Source organism: Trachemys scripta, chromosome 3 (assembly GCF_013100865.1).
Source record: "Trachemys scripta elegans isolate TJP31775 chromosome 3, CAS_Tse_1.0, whole genome shotgun sequence".
In the NCBI taxonomy this organism is placed as follows: domain Eukaryota; kingdom Metazoa; phylum Chordata; order Testudines; family Emydidae; genus Trachemys; species Trachemys scripta.
The window spans coordinates 11,459,248-11,469,650 of NC_048300.1; the positions used below are offsets into that span (position 1 = coordinate 11,459,248).

A 10,403-nucleotide genomic window follows, 5' to 3' on the forward strand; every position below is an offset into this window, starting at 1 on the left:
CGTCCAGTACGTGGCTGCCTTGATAAAGTGAGCAAGTATAAGGTTTTAATCTTACATAGATTAATAGTAGCTCTGGGAATCAGTCATGGCCAGATAAGAGTCTAATGGTCTGGGTAGAAGATGCTTTATTTGCTGCATGGGAAAATACTGCCATCAATTAGATAAGTTTTTTATATCTAAAATGGGTATCATGTAGACCAAGTGAGATTGTACCTGAAATGCACAAGCTGTGGGCCAGCTCAGCTGATGAAAAAGGCTATATGAAAATACAAGTAACCACTTACATGATGTCCCAAGTTCTACTTTTGGGATGCTTGGTGCTGATTTTTCCTCTCCTCCATCGCCTTGTGTGTGGGTTCTTTATAACTATAAATACTTGTCCCTGCGGGAAGGTGAGTGAGTGGAGGAGTAGTCCAGTGACAAAGGCACTAGCCTAAGACTTGGGAAACTCTGCGTTCTGCCACAGACTTCCTGTGTGACTGTGGGCAAGTCATAGTCTCTCTTGCTTCTATTTCCCCCTTTTATTGATGGGGAATAATAGTACTTCCCTGCCTAATAGGGGGGTGAGGATAAATATATATTATATTAATTATATTATATTTATAAGTATTATATTATATTAGAGATTGTGAGGCACTCAGATACTATGGTAATGGGGGACAGATAATACCATAGATACAGGTATTGCTATGATTATTATAAAATGTCTTATGCAGCCCTATTTCACACTGGGTACATCCTGAGTGTGATTTGAGCCAATCATTATTTAAGGCCAAACTTATCTATCGAGGTACTTATATGATCCTCTTCACCATAATACTTCAGCACCCCACAATCTGGGAACAGTGGTGTACTCTGAGATAAACTGATGACCCAGTCTGGTCAGTGCAACCCCCCCACTTTGGATGCTCAGGGGCAGAGGATGGAAGAGGTGGGTACCCGATGGTCCCTCACTTCTCCCCTGTCTATGGCTGCCAAAAGTGAGCGAGGAGTCTGCAGTGAGCAGTGGCAAAGTTTTGCGTTTCTTTGCTCTGTTTGGCTGCTCCACCCAGGCAGAGCAGATTGAAAGTCAGAACACAGAACATATAAGTGTGGTTTTTGTCTCCCTGTATGAGGCTTTTGCAATCCTAACACACACCATCACGAAAGCATCCTGGTTTGAAAGGACAGTCACATCCCTGGAGCTGAGGGTACTTGGCATCTTGCAGGAGCTAACCTTTAATGCTGTTATCTGTGGATTGTACACTTGCGCACCAGTTCCCCACATGGTTATAGATTCGATTCACTTAAGTGCAAAGGTATCTGGTATAAACATGGTCAGAAAATAACCCCCCCCCCATGTTCATTTCAAATGAGTCCTTATTCTGCAAACCATAAAGATCCCCCAGATGTAAATGGGAAAAATTCAGCTTTCTTAAGGGAAGAAAGATGCCCTTGCAGTTATGACACTGGCATGGGACTCAGGCAACCAGGGTTCAATTCCCAACTCCGCTTCAGGCTCCCTGTGTGACATAGGGCACTTTAACCCTTGTGGCCTCTCTTCCCAGTCCTCTACCTGTATGTTCTATCCCTTTAGCTTGTAAGCACTTTGGGGTAGGGATTGTCTCCATTGTGTATGTACAGCACCTAACACAATGGGGAACTGATGTTGAGAGGGGCATCTCAGCCCTACTGTAATGCAAATAATTCTCTAAGTGCATTTGTGAGGGGATGTGAGATCACATCAGAAAACACTCCCAAGATCAGTTCCCTGGGCCTGCTAAAAACAAGTTTAATTTAATAATATGGGAGCCTGCTGTTAGCAGCTGCAGTTACATTATGCAAGATGCTTGGCTGCTTGTGATATGATCACACTGCATAGGACTTCATTAGCAGTTCTTCCATCTGACACTATGCTTTGCAGTTGAGTTTTTGGGGCAGCGTGCTGGTGTTTCACACATTTACAGTAGCTTAATGCAGCTGTCTATTCACAGAGATGTGACTGTTCAGGCATCGGCAATCTAAAATGTCTCGGCTATTTGGATCATTACAGAGCAGTGAGTCACATATGCAGCCCTCTGTAGTAGGTTTACTGTGAATATTCATTCCCAAGGCAACTTCGCAACCTCCCTGCATCTGCCGTTCTGTATTCAAATTCTGGTAACTGGTAGTGCCTGTTGGCCGTCATGTAGAAAGGAGCATAACCTGGGTAATGGTGGAGGATTCCTTATAGAATTAGGGATGTATTTTAAAAAAGTACTTTATGGTTCTCTCTCCCTGCTACCATATGGAAAGCCCTGGTTTGATTCCTAGGCTTAGTCTCCTGCTTAGCCCCTAAGGCAAAGGAGAGCTCATCTGATTCCAAGCTGCAATGACCCCATGGCCAAACTAGTGGGTGAAAGTCTCTCTAGGGAGTAGCACGTATAGGGGATGACCCAAGGCCTGGAGTGAAGGAAGTCACAATTTGTATCTTGGTTTGCCTTACAAGTTATCCCTCTCATCATGGCTGGTTGGATGCCAGTGTGATCCAGAGTGGATGCAATTGACGTTAAGCACTGGACTCTTTCAACTGCACTGAATCATTTAATCATGTGCTGTGCACATCCCACTTCTGTTTTCTAGTGTGAGGGTAAAAAGAGGGGCAAGATATAAATGGGTGTGGTCTGAAGAGACACGAGTTGTGTGCGACAGTAAGTAAGAAAACTAGATGCTTCTCTCATTGGCCTTACTAGGCAGGAGTAACTCGCTAGCCACACACTAGAACCAGGATCCCTTGAATTCAGTGTCCTGTTCATAACTACGTACATCCCGCTCTGCCTAGAACACTGTCCTCCTGCTCTGCAGGATCAAGCATCCCCCAGAGTCACCCTTGGTCCTGCTAGCCGGTTGTAGTGATCCTAGTGGCACCTTTTGGGTCTCTGTTTTCCAAATGATGGATGTAACATGCCTTGCATGAAAAAATGTGTATCCCCTCTGTCACTTTGTTTCTTAAGGATGGGTGACCTTAGAGGAGCTGAGGTATTAATGTCACCGTTCAGCAAACGGAAACCATTCCTCGTACTGTGGGAATGGCAACCTGGAGCGAAGGTCTTTTCTGGCTTTGCGTTGCATTTGAAGCAAATCCCAAACTGAGGGTCTGATCGCAGACTCCCTTAGAGCCCCACTGAAGTCAATGGGGCTGTGCTCAGGGCCAGGGGTTTACCCAAGTTCATCATATTGCAGAACTGGGGCCTGAATCTGCATGGCTGGGGTTAGATTCAACAGATTTGTATGTAGCTGGCTGGGATGAGCTTGGATTTCCACCCAGCTCGGTCTTCATCCAGTTCTTCTGCTACAACCAGCCAAAAGTTTGTATCTACTGGGGGGGCATTTCCAAAGCATACAAACTCCTCAAAAATAATTCCTAGCCTTTATCCATAAGGACTTGCTACACCCTGTCTCACGGACACTGTCTTTCTTCTCCTCTCCCCATTCCTATTTACTCAGATACTCTAGTAATGATGACTGTATATCTCTCAATCTGTAGCGTAGTGATCATAACACCACCCGACCTGCGTAAGGTAGGGAAGAGCAGTTATTCCCATTTCACAGATGGGTAACTGCAGCACAGAAACTAAGTGACTTGTCCAAGGTCACTCAGGAAGCCTGCTACAGAGCAAGGAATTGTACATCAGGCTAATGCCCTAGCTGCTGGACTATCCTTCCTGTCCAGCCATCTAGCACTGACCTCTTGATATTTTCATAAATTCTGCTGCTCTTGGTGCACGATCCTTCTCCTTTGTAGCATTCCTGCAGCATTTGAAGCAGCGTTTCTGAATCTCTCTGCTATGCAGTCCAAAGTTGAAATCTGATCTGTCTTTGCTTGCCTACCTCTAACTAATGTTTTGTAATATTGTAAGAAAAACAGACAAAGGGCAAATTGTGACATTTAGCTAATGGCTAGAGTAAGGCTGCAGAGCTTTGTCAGCCTATGGGGAGTTCATAGATTCATAGATTCTAGGACTGGAAGGGACCTCAAGAGGTCATCAAGTCCAGTCCCCTGCCCTCATGGCAGGACCAAATACTGTCTAGACCATCCCTGATAGACATTTATCTAACCTACTCTTAAATATCTCCAGAGATGGAGATTCCACAACCTCCCTAGGCAATTTATTCCAGTGTTTAATCACCCTGACAGTTCAGAACTTTTTCTGAAGCACACTTCCTCTCAATGGCCCAGTGCATAGGGGACCATGAAGGTTGCACCCTTTTTTTATCATATGGTTCAGCCTGCTTATTCCCAGGCTGTGGGTGTATGTTTTCCAGTGTGGGAAGGGGTAGCTCTGTACTCACTACAATTTTGTGAGCTGTGGGACTGCAAAAATTATTTTCCTAGATCCTCATTTTGATCATGTCTCTCCTCTCTTTGTATCCTCCACTGCATCAAACACAGACCACTTGCCTTCACTTTCATGACCTATCCCCACCTTATCAATCATCTCTTTTATACTATTGAGATGTCAGTGCTGGACCCCACTCCGCTAGTGATACCAGTCTTCATTGCCCACTTGTCAGACTTTCAAACAAGCACTTCGGTGCTTTCTCCCATGCTGCCCCTCCTGCATGGGCAGATCTCCCCATAAACCTCCATAAAGCCACCTCAGCACCATGCCTAACCTTCTCGGTGCCTAGGAAATCACTGGTATTAACAAAGGCTGAGTTAGGGGAATAGGTTCCCTATACAACGAGAGATAAGAGCTTCAAAACAGGATTTACAAAACCCATCCTGCTCAGTGGCTCCTTGCCTAAACTAGCCAATGGAAGATTCCAAGATGAGGGATGTGGGCTAAACCCTGTTCCCTCTGAGATATATGCCTAAACTGGGCTGCTTGGATTTTTGGCTCCCTCTCTTGACATTAGGCACCAATGCTATTTTAGCAAGATTGGAGGGGTGGGGAGGAGGCCCTCCCTCATAACTTTTAGCTCATCTGGGTACTCATCAGGCATGTAAAAGACCCCTGGCTCAAGTCCCCCACCTCTACCTGAAGGGAGAAGGAATTTGAATCTGCTGTCTGAGTTACTGGGCTATTCTGATGTGGGGCTCCTCAGTCTCCTATTAAAGCTGTTGCATTTAGCATGAATAACTTTAAAAAGTCACTGGGGCAGGGGAACTGGATCCTAAGTCTCCCACCTTCTAGGTTAGTGCTCTAACCAGCAGGCTATATAGTCATTCTCATGCTTATATGATCTCTCTGGCCCAATGTTGAAACTCTCTGTGGATAAATACAAAATCTTTTGGATTTGGCCCATCCAATTTAAGGCCAGAAGGGACCATTGCGGTCATCTAGTCCGACCTTGAGCATACCACAACCCATAGAATTTCACCCAGAGATTCCAGCATCTAACCCGTCTTGTTGAACCAGAGATACCATCTCTTCTAGAAAGACTTCCGGTCTTCATCGGATGACTTCAAGTAATAGTGGATTCTCCATGTCCCTAGGTAAGTTTGTCATAGATAGGATCATCGGTCATACTCAGACAATACTCAACTGCTTAAAACTACTACTCCTAACTCAGCTCATCAGGTGAGAACATTTCTCTTTTGTGATAAAAGAAAGAGTTACTCACCATGTGAGGTAACAGTGAACCTTCGAGATGTGTCCCCCTATAGGTGCTCCAATGTAGGTGTATTCACATCCCTGTACCTCAGATCAGAGTTTGTAGGTAGCAGTGTCAGTTCAGCCTGCACCTGAACTCTTTGTCTCAGACCTGGCCTCAAGGCTATCCAGCACTGTATGGGTGAACTGCCCTCAATTCCTTCTCTACCACAGAGCCCCTTACTAAGGACTCCGAAGTAGAGGGGAGGAGAGCGGGTCATGGAGCACTCATAAGGACACACATCTCGAAGAACCACAGTTACTGCACAAGGTGAGTAATGTTTTCTTCTTCTTTGAGTAGTGTCCCTATGGGTGCTCCACAGTCGGTGACTCTACAGTAGTTACCCCCGAGGCTTTGGAGTTGAGTCTAATATTGATGATGATATGGTGGAGCCAAACATGGCATCAGATGCAGAGTCCTCCGTGATGGTGTAATGTTCTGCAAAAGTATGAGCAGATCCCCAAGTTGCTGCTCTGCAGACTTCTGTGATGGGAACATTTTTGATGAAGGCTACAGAAGTGGAAACAGATATCATGGAATGAAGATTGCCGGAGGCTGAAGATTGCAGATACAATAGCAAGAGGTAATGAGGTTTGATATCCATCTGGAAAGTCTTTGTTTTGAGATTGAGGTTCCTTGAGACCTCTCTGCAATCAAAAGGAATAGTTTAGGTGATTTCCTGAAGCTTTTTGTTCTATTCGAATAGAATGCCAAAGCTCTTTTGACATCAAGTATAAGTAATATTGATTCTCTCTTGTTATGGTGAGGCTTTGGGGAAAAGATTGGAAGGTGAATACTTTGGTTTAGATGGAAGGCAGAGGATACTTGCAGGAGGAACTTTGGGTGTGGTCTCAATGTGACCTTATCCCTAAAGAGAATTGTGAAGGGTGGGTGTGCCATTAGAACCCCTATTTTGCTGATTCTCCAAGCCGAGGTGATGGCTACTAGGAAGGCTGTTTTCATAGACAGATGCATAAGCAAGCATGTGGCTATGGGTTCAAAATGAGGCTTTTTAAGGCACTTGAGGGCCAGGTTAAGGTCCCATGTTGGTGTAGGACACCTGATTTGTGGGAAGAGGTTGCCCATACCCTTGAGGAATCTTTTTGTTGTAGGATGAGTGAAAACAGAATAGCTATCTTATGATGAAAGGTGGTTATGGCTGTGAGATGTACCTTTACTGAATGTAGAGCTAATCCTTATCCGTGGAGTGGATGTGGGAGTAACGTGTTTTGAGTCTCACCAGATTTGGAATCTTTTCCATTTCTGCATATGTGTGATGAGTTGTTGTTTTTCTTCTGCGTAATAGCACCTTTCACATCCTCTGAACAGGACATCTCTGCTTTTGAAGCATTGAGGAGCCATGCCTTGCATCAGAGGAGCTGTAAATTGGGATGGTGGCTTTGTCCAGCATTCTGAGCGAGGAGGTGAGGAAAGGACTGCAGAGTGATTGGCAGGCACATCGCTAACATGTTTGCCTTGGCCAGGTGGGAGCTAAGCGAATAACTTTTGTTCTTTCTTTTCTTTTCTTGAGCAGGACCTTCGATCTGAGAGGAATTGGAAGAAAGGCATAAAGGAGACCTGTGTTTCAGTGACAGAAGAAGGTATCTCCTGGCAAATGATGCCCAAGTCTGGCTCTAGAGCAGTGCTGGGAGCATTTCTTGTTTTCGGTTGTGGCAAATAAGTCAATATTGGGGACTTGCCAATGTCAAAATATGTTGTGAAGAACAACAGGGTCCATTTCCCATTCCTGTTCCTGTGAAAATGTCCTGCTGAAGGTGTCCGCTGTGATATTCTGCACACTGTGCTTCATTTGCATGATTTGCTGTAGGTTACCCAACAGGTTTATCGGATCTTAAATTTAAAGCCATAAGAATAATGCAGACTCCCAAAGCGCAATGTCTGAATGTGTCAATTATTTCATAGACACCAACCCCCTTGCCTTTCTGCAGGAGGGGTGAATGTTACTCTGTTATGTTACCTGTTACTATTTCAAAAAAGGAATGTCTACTATTCCGTCCTCTGCCAGCCACCCTTCCCACCCCCCACAAATGGAGGAAGTCCAGAAACAGAAATTTTTTCTGGAATACAAACTAATGAAAAATTGAACTCCTTCCCCATTCTCCCCTATATTAATAGATATAATTTTTTAAAATAAATTATATCTCGAGGATAAGCAAATATACTCCCTGCTACACTACTCTATCTACTGGAAGACTGGAGTGACCTCTGCTGTTTACCATGCAGATCTAGGAACACTTTTTTTATTTTTCACTTAGCAGCCATTTTGATTGAACAGATCCTTACGGAATTGTAATTTTTTAACTCTTTTTAATCTGGAATCAAATGTTTCTGGTCCTCCTCCCAGAATGCTGGGGTGTGTGTGTGTGTGTGTGTGTGTGTGTTCTCTTTTTTTTTTTTTTTTTTTTTTTTTTTTTTTTTAAAATACCAATACGAAGCAATCATTGAAAAGACTTGGTTTCGCTCTAGATTACAAAAATATGTGTGTAATTTTTGGTAATGGAATTATGAATAGGCTAAAAGATCTCAGCGCTGAAAGGAGCGGTTTGCATTCTACACGTCACTGAGGAAAATGTAGAGTACATTTTCTGCCATCAAGCTTTAGGCTTGAACAAATTCTTTTAGAAAGATAAAGCATGTGATCCTCAGAGCATGTCCACATTTATTCTTTTTAAATGTCTGTATTGGTCTGGGGTTTCAACAGCCCACTTGCTGGCATTTACTGTTCTTGGTGCTGGAAAATTTTTTTAATAAGCTTACAAGTCATAGCATTCTAAAGTTATTAATTTTGTAGAGATAAAGGTTATAGGAACATCCTGTATTTCTTTGGTTTTCCTTGATTTAACACCTCCGTGCTTTAATATCACTTTCAATTAGAGATGTCCTGCATCTGGCTGTTACTATATTCACTACTATCAAGCACAAACTAATAGGGGCAAATCCACCCCTGCCTCTTTGCTGGCAAAGGGTCCCCAGGCAGTGGAACCTCTTACTATACTTGCCTGGAAGGGTGCAGGACAGCATGTATTGTGGTAATCCCATTCAGAGATTAGCACCCATTGTGCTAGGCACTCTACCCCAAAGAGCTTACATCCTTAAATATATGATGAGAGATAACAAAGAGGGAGATTGTGATTAGTGTCCTAAGCAGTGATGACAGCACACCAACTGCTGTTTGTTAAATATTTATATTATATAAATATTTATTATTATGATTGTACCCAGAGGTTCCAATCAGGCTGCGAGCAACATTGTGCTTGTTCCTGTATGCACGCAAAACAAGACCCAGGGCCGGCTCTAGGTACCAGCAAAACAAGCTGGTGCTTGGGGTGGCACATTTTTAGGGGCAGTATTCTGGCGCGGGCCATGACGCCCCTAAAAATGTGCCCCGGCTGCCCTAACTCACCTCCGCTGCTGCCGCTCGTGTGCCGCTGCTCGCCCTCCCTCCCAGGTTTGAGAGCCTGGGAGGGAGGGGGAGACCCCGAGTGGCCGCAGCGCACATGCTGCTTCTCCCTCTCCCTCCCAGGCTTGAGAGCCTGGGGGGAGGAGGCAGGGCTGGGGATTTGGGGAAGGGGCGGAGTTGAGGTGGGGCCGGGGGTGGGGTAAGAAAAAAACGGGGGGGGGGGGNGGACAGGTCCGGGGGAGGAGAGAAGAGAGCGGGGGGGGGGGGGGGCAAAATTCTTTTTGCTTGGGGCAGCAAAAATCCTAGAGCCGGCCCTGACAAGACCATCTCAATCCACAGAGGAAGGTCAGGGGATGGGGATACACCATAAGAGCAAATGAATCTGATGAAAAATTGTCCCAGCTTTGTTAGTTACCTGCGTTGTAGGTTTTTGGGGGGAGGAGGAGCAGGGGGGAGGGAGGTAATAGAGGTGGAGAGGGAAGAACTGTCACAGCTTGTCACCTGCCTAGCCATGATCATCAGGTTAGATTTTGGTAGGCATTGTGGCAGAGTTTTAAGGAGAGGCTTAAGGAAGTGGCTTTTAGATTTTTGTCATCTCTTACCAGGGAGTTTCCCCATTCCTGCCTTTAGTATCTTTGCTTCTTCCTCTCCAGAAGACTAAAAGACCTCTCAGGAAGAACTAGACTCTCATAGCTGATGCCCATCAGTGACTCCCATGGACAGATGTTGAAAATGCATGAAATGTCCTTTTCATTGTCAAACAATGCAATAAACACTTCCGTTCCATATTAAACTGTTTAGAGCCAACAATCATGCACTGAGTTGTGAGAAATGCCAATGCTAAATTAGAAACAGAGGGACAATAACACACAATGAAATTAAAGCAGCCCGCAAAGGCCTCAAACATGGGCAAGCTCTTGGGACTGACAGAGCTCAAGGGGAGGGTGGGTGGAGAGAGAGCAAAGGCTGGATTTTACAGTAGTTAAGTAAGAAAATGCAGCACGATTTAGAAATAGTACTCCAGATGCTCTGAACCAAGACTACTTATCACTAGGACCACTCTATGCAAGGCTATGTATTTAATCGAGAGTGGCGTGTTTTTGGTTTTAGCTCTTGGGTATGAGATTAAGACCAGTGTGTCACTGCCTCTAAGGTTATTTTCTGGTACTGAAAAGCGCCTATTTGCTGATAAGGAAACAAATAATTTGTGTAAGTGGTAAAAGTTTTGAAATAAGTAAATATATTTTAGAATTCAGCTGCTATTCCCCCTGAACAGACCTTATTGCTTGGTCTCAGTAGTAAAAAGAAATAAAATTTGTGTTTTTTTTGTTTAAAGTGCTTCCTGTGACATTGTCTGACTTTTAAA

The 10,403-nt window shown here is 44.4% G+C and overlaps 1 long non-coding RNA gene across 1 annotated transcript; it reads left to right on the forward strand.

The window, feature by feature from the left end:
* The first annotated feature begins 6,134 nt into the window (after nt 1-6,134).
* On the forward strand, nt 6,135-7,237 carry LOC117875563. Its single transcript, XR_004645279.1, has 3 exons — nt 6,135-6,199; nt 6,946-7,040; nt 7,151-7,237. It is a non-coding gene; the product is annotated as an uncharacterized LOC117875563 (long non-coding RNA).
* The last annotated feature ends 3,166 nt before the right edge of the window (nt 7,238-10,403 follow it).